Source organism: Lycium barbarum, chromosome 10, assembly GCF_019175385.1.
Source record: "Lycium barbarum isolate Lr01 chromosome 10, ASM1917538v2, whole genome shotgun sequence".
Classification (NCBI taxonomy): Eukaryota; Viridiplantae; Streptophyta; class Magnoliopsida; order Solanales; family Solanaceae; genus Lycium; species Lycium barbarum.
In genome coordinates, this window is record NC_083346.1 from 467,958 (window position 1) to 481,134 (window position 13,177).

Consider the following 13,177-nt stretch of genomic DNA (forward strand, 5'->3'; position numbering starts at 1 on the left):
AAGATATTTTCCTCTCTCTCATACAATCAGTTTTTCATATTTATCAAAAAGGTCTATTTCTCTCTCTCTCTCTCTCTCTCTCTCACACACACACACACACACACACACGCACAAACTCCCTCTCTTCCATTTATATTGAGTTTTAAAACAAATTCCAAAAAATCTAAATTTAATCTTTCTCTCCTAGTAACTCTCGATTTCAACTTCAAGATGAAACATCATACACCAGTTTCGTTGTTTCTTTTCTGATACCAAATCTTTTCCAACCCATATTGTTTTTTTTTTTTGTTCATCTTTCTTGTTTGAAGCAATTAGTAAAAAGCTTCAAATGGGGACTCCAACTCCTAAAATCGATAGGCTTTTTGCTTCTTCAAGCCCGAAGATAGGTCCGGTTCCATCTTTCGACTTGCATGCATTCACTCAATCTCCTGTTAAAGAAGATGGAAAACAAATTATTGTTACCCCCAAGGTATCAACAAAAAATGGTTACACAAAATGATGGTTAAAGGAAGGGGAAAGAAATTTCACTTGGAATGTCCAACGAAATCGCTTCTGATTCTGATTTTGAAGATGAAATCGCTTCTCCTACTTCTAAGAAAAAGAAGGTTGACAGTGGTAAAACATCAAATCCTACATATAGTCGTGCCTACATATATTTTTCTAAGTTCTTAACTTCTTATACAATTTTTTTTCCACCTATGCCTTTTCACTTACACATGAAGAACTAGATCATCCTTGCATAATATTGTTGAGGAAATCTTTCTATAAGAGCTTTGATTCATTATGGTGCGCTTATAATTACTTTATCAACACTAATTAATAACCTTACTTTACTTTAATTTATTGTTTAATATAACAAACCACCACTATGGTGCTCGAGGTTGATCTTCAAAGTTGCAGCTGCTATAAGAAGGTTAAAAAAATTCTCTGTAAAATCTCTCGTAAGTCTTTTTTCATGAAGGAAAGTACAAGATCAAGAACTCTATTATTATGGAGAGGAATTTTTTTTTTTTTCGTTTTTTGTGATGTAAAATTTTTGGGCTGGAAAAATTAGAGACCATGTATATGATGAGAAGGCCAATACAGTCACAATCACTGTGGCATGTTGCAATCCTGAGAAAACTCGTGACAAATTGTATAGCAAAGGATGTGGAGTGATTAAGTGCATTAAAATCAACGAACCAGAAAAAACGTCAGAAAAGCCCAACAAAGATCCTAAGCCTCCACCGGTTGATCCAACACCACAACGAAAGGTTGATCCACCACCACAACCACCACTGTCAACACCACAGCCCGTAATGGTAGTGCCAGGATATTGGTTTTGTTGTGGGCAATGCTATGGAAGGTGTCTATGTTATCATTCGTATGGCTGCGGAAGGGGCTATCGTGTGAGCAGATGTGATTGGTACTTCATTGAAGAAAATACCACAGTATGCTCAATTATGTAAGGTGGCCCAATGGCAGCTTTATTATTATGGATCATTATCTAGGTTTATCAATGCATCTTTGCATTCTCTAATTGTTGTTTCTTTACATTTATAAAATGTATTACTTTATATTTTCATTTCAGAATTAAAATTTTTGGTGATTTAGGATATAACATATATCTTTATAATTTTGATTTCTTTGTAATAATTATTTATATTTTACTATAATTATTAGCTTTTATTAATACATGCGTTTCATTATTCTATTGCAGTCACTAGCTGTTATTATTTTTGTTACTTATCCTTATCCTTATTATTATTATTATTATTATTATTATTATTATTATTATTATTATTATTATTATTATTATTATTATTATGATTATTATTATTATTATTATTACTATTATTATTATTATTATTATTATTTATTACTATTATTATTATTATTATTATTATTACCAGTATTATCATAATTTGCATTATAATCATTTCAGCATTTTTACCACCTTAGGCATACACATTGCATTTATTTTGCGTAGTTAAATAATAGCGTTTATTTATTGATATTATCGCACGACTATTACGACGTCATATAATTTTATTTTTATCCGAGCCCTAATAAATACATACATTTATATTAAATAATATTGTGATACACGTTAATATATAATTAATTAAAATAGATCTTTCATTTAAATTTAGAAGCCCAATTTATTTCTTTCATTCAGCCCATATTTTTAATTCATCAACTCAAATCTGAACCCAATCAACTCATACTATTTTCAGACCAGTTCATAAAATCGGCCCATATTTTAATTCACCCAGCCTACAGTTTAAATCGACCAGCCCACTACCCCTTTTGGTCCGACCCAGTACATTAATCGTTTTAACCTGACTCGACCGGCCCATCTCACGCTTTATTCCCATCAACCAAAAGAACCCTAGCCGCTCTTTATCTTTCCCTTCCTCTCTCCTCCTCTCTCTCTCTCTCTCGCCTCTTCAACAAAATTAGTAAATCCACAAAGGCCCTTTGATGAATATAGGCCATGCATGGCCGTTTAAGGTTAGAAATTAATTAGCCCGTCCTTGCCCTTCAGAATTTTTGTCGTTTGAAGGGTTTGTATTTGTTTCTTCCCCTCCCCTCTGCTTTCGATTTGAGGCGACCTTAGTGGGCTTTGGCCATTTGTGAGTTGAAATCCGTCTTTATCGGTTCCCTATTGATTTTTCGAGTACAAATTTTAATGGAGCTTTGTCCCCTTATTCTTTTGTTTCTGATCGGTGTCATAACAAGCTCAGTAACATTCTGATTTGAAAAGATTTTCGACTAAAGAATCCCGCCCAATTTTTAGTTTTCAAACCCTAGAAAAATCCTAGTTGATCCCTATAAATAATCATTTCGATAGTCCCTAAAGAGAGAAGTTCTAGTCGCGTGGAAAATTCCCTAAAAATTAGAGGTTTTTTTAGCCGCCTTGAATTATCTGAAAATATAAAGTCTTCAGCCGCCCAAAAAAATCCTTAAGAAAAATAGCGATTTTTTTTAGCAGTCACATTTTTTGATATCAATTCAAAGATACTCAGTCATTTTTGTTTTTGTTTTCCTTTGGAATTATTCTGAGTCCGAGTGTATGCAAATTCGATTTCGTGGTGTTCGAGCGTAGATCGAAGACTTAAAATCAGTTCGCTGCACTCGAAACAGGTGAACAACTCTTCCTTATTTAGTTGAATTCAGTTTTAGCAGTTTAATACGTGTTTATGTGTTTATATGCTAAGTTTGGTTTATGTTTAGTTAGATATGCTTCTGTGTTAGTTGATCCAGTTTATACAGTTAAGCCATGCTTCTTGTATGGTACTTTTAGTTAGTCGGTTTAGTCTTTACATTAATCCAAGCTTAATCTGTCTTAGTATGTCTCATGTATTAACTTACAGTAGTCTTTTAACCAATGTATGCTCTTATGTGGTTACATGGTATTTGGATTGGTTAGTCAAACTATAGCCTTATGTGTTCTAAAATCTACTGCTCAAATTCCCCAAGTTTCTGCATTCTTTTCATTGTTCCTTAGTTGTTCTGGTAGTTTAGTCTACTGCTTTGGTATGTTGTTGTTTAAATTAAGTAGCTCAGCATGTCTATATGTGTTAAATTGATCCAGTTTGTTTAAGTATGTTAGTTACATCTTTGCTTAGTTTAGTTCTATCTAAAAATAGAATTATGTGTGTTAGTTTGGTTGGTTACTAAGCATGATTAATAGAGGGATAGTGCTCTTTTTTAATAGATCATCCTGCATAATGTGTCCAATTAGATTTATTAATTCCTATATACGGCCTTGGGTTATTTGTGTTAGTTAATCATGCCTTATTTTAGTTTAACCAACCTTAGTTCAGCATAACTTTGTATTGATCTAACCTGTGGAGTCTATTGCTATGTGATTGACTGCTGGAAGTAGTATGAGTCATAGGATATGTCATAAAAAAGGATTGAAAGCATCATGAGTACAATCTTAGCATCTTTAGACTTGTGTAAAAAACCTGCTAAATCTGGCAAAGTGTTTGCGATCCCTTGTTTGCTAAAACATGATATGCATAATATACGATTACCACTTGGATCTGTTCACCCCTTTAACTGAGAGTATCTCATGAAAAAAATGCATCCTCGCATGGTACATATTTATCTCTGCTCACGCGCATTAAATTGAGAATAACTATAAGTTATGGACCTAAGTATAGTCTAAAATGGATGAAAATCCAGTCCCAAAATATTGTGTTTTGCATTAGTGAGTATATTGCTAGAATCTGCCTACATGTTTTGTTTACAGGGATTTATTTTTCTTAAAATAATGCTGCAGTACTTGTTTAATTAGGGTTGTGTATACTATGTATATCTGGACTAGCTTGGTATATCGTCCCTCTGTCCTAAACTGTTGGGTGTATGGTTTTTCTTTCCTGCATATGTTATTATGATAATTAACTCGAAATTCTGAAATGTGCATGATTTTAAATACGCTTCCTTAAAGTTTTCTTTTGCTTAACCGATTGTGCGTGGTATTGAGTAAAGGTCTTTACCTATACAAGTTATATTCAGTCGCATATGTTCTCAAGTATATGAGTTGGTATATCTGTGTATATATGGCGTATTATTCCTTACTTGGCTGATTGATTGTATGGTTGCTTGCTCGCCTGCTGTCTGTTGGGTTGCTGTCTATTTGATTGTTACATGCTCTCACATTGCAAGTATACCATGTTTGATTATGTATATGTATATGTATATGATTGGTATACCTTAGTTGATACATTTATGGGGAGATTAGTGAGTCATTATGGATTAAGCTTGAACCCTCCCCAGTGTTAGCCATGCCTGGGATTCATGAAATCCCTTGGAACTTGTGCAGCATCGGGAAGACGGGGGAAAAAGCTTGATAACGTCCAAATACACTCCTCAAAGAGAAAGTGTACATGGTCGTATGCAATATATTTACCCAACTATGAGTCGGGGTCGACACCACAGGGAACAATATGCTAGGCGATTAAGAAAGTAAGGAACTTTCACCAACTAAGCTAAAGCCAAACGATAGATAATATTTTGGGTTTTTGAGAAAGATTATAACTAATGCGGAAATGTAAACTAACCTAGAAAGCGAGTAAAATGACCAATGGCCACAAGCATGGATAATATGAGATTACACTCAAGTAACGATCCAACGTATTTTACGATTTTACAACTAAGAGCGGATTTTTGTTGATGGATAATGATATCTAAAATCTCACTGAAAGTCTTCCAATCAAATCAATGAATTTCACTCTAAGCTTTTCCAAGCCTTAGAGTGTGATATTAGGCACAATCAATTTAACCTCAAGTAACTATCCTCTTCCGAGCTCAAGTTATTAGATGAGTTTAATGACCCAAATTCTTGTTAATTAATCTTTCCCAACCTAGATTTCCTCTTCCGAGCTCAATCTAAGTAAATGGGTGAGTCCTAGGGTTAGCTAATCCCTTTTGAAACATTCAAGAACGAAATTAATTAAATCAACAAAGACCCACTTCAATAGCAATAAGAATCATTCAATACATAAGCATAACAAGAGTTTCAAACCAAACTTTAATCAAGAATACTTTCATAAACGAGATTCAAGTTATGGAATAGAAAGCTACACACTTAGATATACAATACAAAGCAAGGAATTGAAGAAATGAATTAAACGTTTAAGAAATACTCAACCAAATCTTCAAATCTTCAACCCCAAAGTGTGGTGTAAAAACTAGTCTCCAAACTTGATGAAAAACTGCCAAAGATAAATATTACAAATCCTAAAAGAGTATTTATATCATTACAAAAAACGGGAACAAAATCTGGACCAAAATACCCTCTTGCACAACATGCTGCACAACATGCTATTCGCATGTTCAACATGCTAATCGCATGTCGTGCCAAAACCGTAGCATGTGGTGACAATTTCTCTGTCACCACATGCTGCTCGCATGTTGCACATGCTGCACCATATGCTACTCGCATATGGTGCCATTTTCACTGAAAGCAGATGCTGCACCACATGTTGTTAGCATGTGGTGCCAGAAACGTTGATTTGTTCTATTTTTGCTCTATTTTGGTCCGTTATGCTCTCCGGGCATCTTTTCCTACAAAACAACATAAAAACACAAAAAGTAACAACAAAAGTGCTTAAAGAGTCACAAAAACTTAAGGAATTAGCATCGAATATCGCGTAATTTCACGACTCATCAACACCCCCAACTTAAAGTCTTTGCTTGTCCTCAAGCAAATCAAAACAAAAATCTCAATGAGAAATCACTTTAAGCACATAAACATGACTTTGGTTGGTACCAACAATTAGGCTACAAGCATGTGAAGCTTCAACCAAATAACTCCCTCATTTCAAAATACAATTTTGAAGAATGCAATAGAGATTTAAAACTATCAAGCAACAACACTCAAGTCTCAATAAATGACTCAAAATCACTAGTTTACTAGATATGCTCAATTGACTCAACTTGGAATTTTTGAACATCACCACTATATCGTAATCCATATGTCCTCACAAGAAAGAAAGTCCCAAAATCACTATATTCAAAACAACGACACAAGGGACAAATACACAAAAGTCCTCACACTCAACAATGAAATTCTAGTGCTAACAAATATCACACCATAAGCTTGCCCTTATTTTCGTTTATCACTAACTCAAGAACATTCGGTTGGAGATCACATAGGCACTTTTTAAGCTTGTAATGTAGGCTTAGGGAAGGGTAGGATAAGTATTTGGGATACAAGTGACCACGCCCTCCATGAACACTACACATACTTTATGTCCACTTTCCTCTTCATTTCAAAATATCACACCTTCCTTTGCATACCAGTTTCCCCAATTATTCACACTTTTTTTTTTGCACAAAAAGGTTGCAACCTTTTTGTATTTTTCAAATTTTCTTCCTTTCTTTTGACTTTTCCACAACACCAACCTTCATGACTCTCAACCAATACTAACACCCCCAACTTAGGCTTTTGGCCACAAATTCACAATTTCATGTTCAAGGAGGGAAAGGTTCAAAAGAGAGACTTTTCATCAAAAAGGGTAAAGGCTTGTAATGTGGCAATAAAAGAAAAGGTCGTAGGCTCAAATGGGGTTACTAGTGATATTATTTATGCAATGGTAGGCTAGAAAGGCTAAAGAGGCTTTGAATTTCAAAAATCACAAAGATAGCTCAAGGTCATCTCTCCAACCAACATAATCAAAATTAACATTGAACGACTAACCGGGCAAGTTCTAGATGATAAAAGTAAACACAAGAATTATTCAACAAACACTCACACACATGGCATATGAACTAGTCAAGATGGATCAATTTCACTTCCCAAGCAAGAAAAACTAGTGCAATATCTCATAATCCAAAGTAAACGCACTAGTAGGTAAAGAGTCACCAAATGAGCCACAAAGTTGTCACAAAGATCATTCTTTCCTATGCACCTTGCTTTTTAACATTCACAAAACAATTTGGAGGGGTATTCGCATTTCAATTTCACATGCAAGAGACTAACTCTATTAGTACCAAACAAGCCAAGAGTTTTTATATTTTTCCTCAAAGAAAATATAATAATAAGAATGACTAATCCACAACATGTCAAAAGAACAAAATTTTCAAAAAAAATTGAGCAAGTTTCAAAATATAATGCGCTACCACGTGCCAACCCCAACTATAAACATTGCAGTGTCCTCGCTTCACATAATCAAAACAAAACATAAAAATAGAAAAGAAAATGTTTTTTTTTACTCGGTGTCACCACATGCGACGCGACATGCGATTCGCATGTATGACATGTGAGTCGCATGCAATGTCACCCGTAATTTTTTTTTTACTCTCTGTCACCACATGCGACGCGACTTGTGATTCGCATGTATGACATGCGAATCACATGTTATGACACCAGAAAATATTTTTTTACAGCTTTTATTGGTTTTGGGGGCTGTCCGGGTATCCGATATTCTTAAAACTACTCCAAAACTTCTGAAACTTTGCAGATTAGTCAAAAACCATAAACTAAACTATTCTAAAAAATAAAATTTCAAAAATGATTTAAAATTTTTAAAACAATAGGTTGCCTCCCACCAAGCGCTTAAGTTAATGTCGCGGCACGACTGTTATCTTTACCACTTTTCCTTCCATTTGGAAGATATGAATTTGCGCCCCAACTTTGAATCAAGATCATGATGACACTCATGGGGCGGTGGTAGAAATTCAAAGAGGCCAATTCTCGGGTATCGCATTTTGCACTTCTTGGCCCGTAAGTGAGGCATGCCATTTTGTCTTCTTGGCATAGCAAACTTCAAAATGAAAACGCTTTCTTCTTCATATCCAAAATTCTCCATTGGCTCGGTTAGTTCAACTTCCATATCATCAACCAAGCACAATGTTGAAAAATGGTTGGAATGTGGACTAAGGCGCTCCATTTTCAAATTCGCTCCATTTTTGACATCCTCACCCTCAAATGAACTAGAGTCTTCAAAAACCATTTCATGAACTTTTTTATGCAACTCTAGTACCATTTCTTCAATCTCGGCATCTTGTATTATTTTTGGATTGGTCGGTTGGCAATTCATCATTAGCTCTTGAAAATCAATGTTGACCACTTTTTCATTGGAAACTAATTTAAAACTACTATCCATGCCCCTTTGATATTGAGCATCACATGCCTCAATCTTTGCATTCAATTCGGCTTCCAATTTTTGGATAGTAATTTCAAGTAGCTCCACTTCTTGACTTTGCTCAACATGTATTTTTAGAAATTCTTCAATCATCCATGAAATGCCTTCACGGTGATTTCCATAGGCTTCAAGTTGTTGAGCTTGATTCATTAGCCAATCTTGGCTCAAAATTTCCATTTTGTCAAGGCTTTCTTCAAGTTGAGGGTCATTCAAAGCTTGTACAAATCCACCCTTGGAGACATTCATGTTTTGGCCCCTTTCTTGTCTACTTTCAACACCCTCAAGTTGTTGAGCATTATGAGTATGAACCAATGATTTCATTTGATCCTCCAAGGTGTGAATAGCTTTGTCATTGCAATTAATTGCTTGCCTCAAGTCATCAAGTGATTGCCTCAAGTCCTTAACCGCTAAGTCCTGTTTTTCAACTTTTTCAAGGATGGTCTCCAACATGAGCATTATCCTCTCATTTTGAGCATTTGAGGCTTCTTCCATTTCCATATCCCTACTATCATCAAAATCAAAACTAGAATAGTCATAGTGGCGGTTTGGGGAAGGGAAGGACAAATAAGCACAATTATCCCAATGACCATTTTGACCACCACACCTATCACAAATACTCCACTCATAGGTTTGGGATTGTGCGCACAATCCGCCCCCCGGAGAATTCAAACAATTTTGGCATGAGTGTGGTCCTCCAAAATAAAGACAAGGGTCATCAAAGTACGCATAACTACCATCCGACCAATTTTCATTATATGATGCCATTGTTTTTTTTTATTTACTTTAGCAAAAACTGGGCAGTTTTGCAAAAACTGGTCAGTTTTTTTTTAAATAAAGCAAAGAAGTTTGAACCAAAGCAAGTTATCTTAAATCCCAAACTAACCCAAATACGCCAAATTGTTCCCCGGCAACGGCGCCATTTTTTATAACGTCCAAATACACTTCTCAAAGAGAAAGTGTACACGGTCGTATGCAATATATTTACCCAACTATGAGTCGAGGTCGATCCCACAGGGAACAATATGCTAGGCGATTAAGAAAGTAAGGAACTTTCACCAACTAAGCTAAAGCCAAACGATAGATAATATTTTGGGTTTTTGAGAAAGATTATAACTAATGCGGAAATGTAAACTAACCTAGAAAGTGAGTAAAATGATCAATGGCCACAAGCATGGATAATAGGAGATTACACTCAAGTAACGATCCAACGTATTTTACGATTTTACAACTAAGAGCGGATTTGTGTTGATAGATAATGATATCAGAAATCTCATTGAAAGTCTTCCAACTAAATCAATGAATTTCACTCTAAGCTTTTCCAAGCCTTAGAGTGTGATATTAGGCACAATCAATTTAACCTCAAGTAACTATCCTCTTCCGAGCTCAAGTTATTAGATGAGTTTAATGACCCAAATTCTTGTTAATTAATCTTTCCCAACCTAGATTTCCTCTTCCAAGCTCAATCTAAGTAAATGGCTGAGTCCTAGGGTTAGCTAATCCCTTTGGAAACATTCAAGAACGAGATTAATTAAATCAACAAAGACCCACTTCAATAGCAATAAGAATCATTCAATACATAAGCATAACAAGAGCTTCAAACCAAACTTTAATCAAGAATACTTTCATAAACGAGATTCAAGTTATGGAATAGAAAGCTACACACTTAGATATACAATACAAAGCAAGGAATTGAAGAAATGAATTAAAGGTTAAAGAAATACTCAACCAAATCTTCAAATCTTCAACCCCAAAGTGTGGTGTAAAAACTAGTCTCCAAACTTGATGAAAAACTACCAAAGATAAATATTACAAATCCTAAAAGAGTATTTATATCATTACAAAAAACGGGAACAAAATCTGGACCAAAATACCCTCTTGCACAACATGCTGCACAACATGCTATTCGCATGTTCAACATGCTAATCGCATGTTGTGCCAAAACCGTAGCATGTGGTGACAATTTCTCTGTCACCATATGCTGCACCACATGCTGCTCGCATGTTGCACATGCTGCACCATATGCTACTTGCATATGGTGCCATTTTCACTGAAAGCAGATGCTGCACCACATGCTGCTAGCATGTTCAACATGCTGCACCACATGCTGTTAGCATGTGGTGCCAAAAACGTTGATTTGTTCTATTTTTGCTCTATTTTGGTCTGTTTTGCTCTGTTATGCTCTCCGGGCATCTTTTCCTACAAAACAACATAAAAACACAAAACGTAACAACAAAAGTACTTAAAGAGTCACAAAAACTTAAGGAATTAGCATCGAATATCGCGTAATTTCACGATTCATCAAAGCTTTCTAATATTAACCCTCTAAGTATCCTTATGAATGTGTATACATGAGGTGTACTTAAATATACACAATATATACATAATCTACTGACCTGTTTTGAGTTAACATTTTATAAGTTTAAACCTTATTTATTGAATATATACTAACCCTTTCCTTTCATTTTTATTCATGACCATCGCATACGAGTCCGAGAGACTCGTCTTCTTCCGCATTTGATGTTGGGCTAAAAGCCCAACGTGAACTCTTCTCCCTCAAGTCAACCCATTCGCAACAATCTATATCCATAAAAAAAATTGGGCCAAAGCCCCACAGCAGCACTGATCGCAGCAGTCTAAGAACTGGGTTGAACTCATTCTCAACAGCAGCACCGATCGCAGTGGTCTTAAAAATGGGCTGAGCCCATTTAATTTTATTTACGCCTCTACTTGTTTTTGTGCATTTAATTTTTATTATTCGACTAACCCTTTACTTTTTTTTTTCTTAACTTAGATGAATTCTAGTAAAATTAGTGGGTTAGTTTTAGTATAATAGGTAGTTAATTTAAAGGGGAAACTAATAGTTAATTCCATAGGATTCATTTTCATATTAACATCATTTACATTATCTATAATATTTATCTTAAATTATTTACGTTATCTACAATATTTATCTTAAAATTATTTACGTTTTTTATAATATTTATCTTTACTAGGGTCATTGATTTTCAATAACGAGAACACGTGCTTTGAATTAGAGAATTACTTTTGTTTCTTTATCATCTTATAGATCTGGAATACCGTGGATATGCAAAAAAAATATATATGAATTTAAGTATTGCAAGTTTGATTTAATCACGCATCTTTGATTAATCATAGATAATGAAAGATAATAAAAGGAGAAAGAAAACTCACATCTTGTCTATTTTCCTAAACTGCAAAAAAATCAATTATTACCTCACCTTTGAGAGTTATTTCAAACACTCATAAAACATTGCACAAACCCACATTCTCTTTCACACATATGCAAATTATTATATCATCTATAAGTCTCATTTAAATAGCATTGTTGTATTTTCATGTAAAGTCTTAGCAATATTTATAAATCTTATGTTAGATAGCATTTAAAGTCTCTTCTCATACAAATTATTATTTTCTACAAGTCTTTATTTTAAATATCATTATTATATTTTCATTTAAAACCTTAACAACATTTATAAGTCTTATTTAAAATAGCATTTAAAGTCTTATTTTATGCAAATTATTATATTTTCTGTAAGTCTTATTTTAAATAACATTATTTTCCTTTAAAACCTTAGCAACATTTACAAGTTATTTTCTTAAAATTTAAGCACTATATTTAGCCTTAATTAATTAATATAAATTTGACTGGATAACCGTAGTTAACGGATTCTAAGGGATGCCTAACCCCTTCCTTTTAGAATAATCAAAATCCTTACCTAGAATCATAAGTTAAGCAGACCATTAACGGAGGTTTAGTTAGATTTTCCTTTGTTAACAAATTAGGTGTCCTAATTCACCATTAAATTAATTAGGTAGCGACTCCTTAAAACAAAACGAAATAGGAATCACCAATATGTTGTCCTCTACTTTAACCCATTTAAATGGGGTATAACATATATCTTTCTAATTTTGATTTCTCTGTAACAATTCTTTTTATCTATAATTATTAATATAAAAAAATCTAATATATTTTTTTAATTAATTTAATAAAAATATTTTATTAGTTTTACTTTTAAAAATTCCAGTATATACAACAGTGACTCTTATGTTTAGATATGAACAGTTAGTTAATTGAGATGGATATTAAAGAATTTGAAAGAAAAAATTTAGAATCAAATTATTAATTTTCCTTCATGTTCTTAATAATTTTCTTTTTCGCATCGATGACCAACTTTCGTTGTCATGACAATGAAAAAAAAGTCCGACTCTTTCGATCTCAAAGACTTAATTCCATCATATGTTTTTAATTTTTAAACTCCATTTTCTAATTATAACAAAAGTGATGATACACGAAATACATTTTGTATATGTTGCTATATGTAATAACAATTAGAATATTTTTAAAAGTTATTTTCAAAATACAAACATTATCGACTGGTTAATTAAAGTGAATAAACATGTTCGGCCCGTGTATATTGCTAGTATACCACATATGTGACATATGATTCTTTTGATTACGAGATGGGAGAGTGATTGTCCTTTTCTCTTGTTGTTTTGCTTTGTAAAATAAAATTACT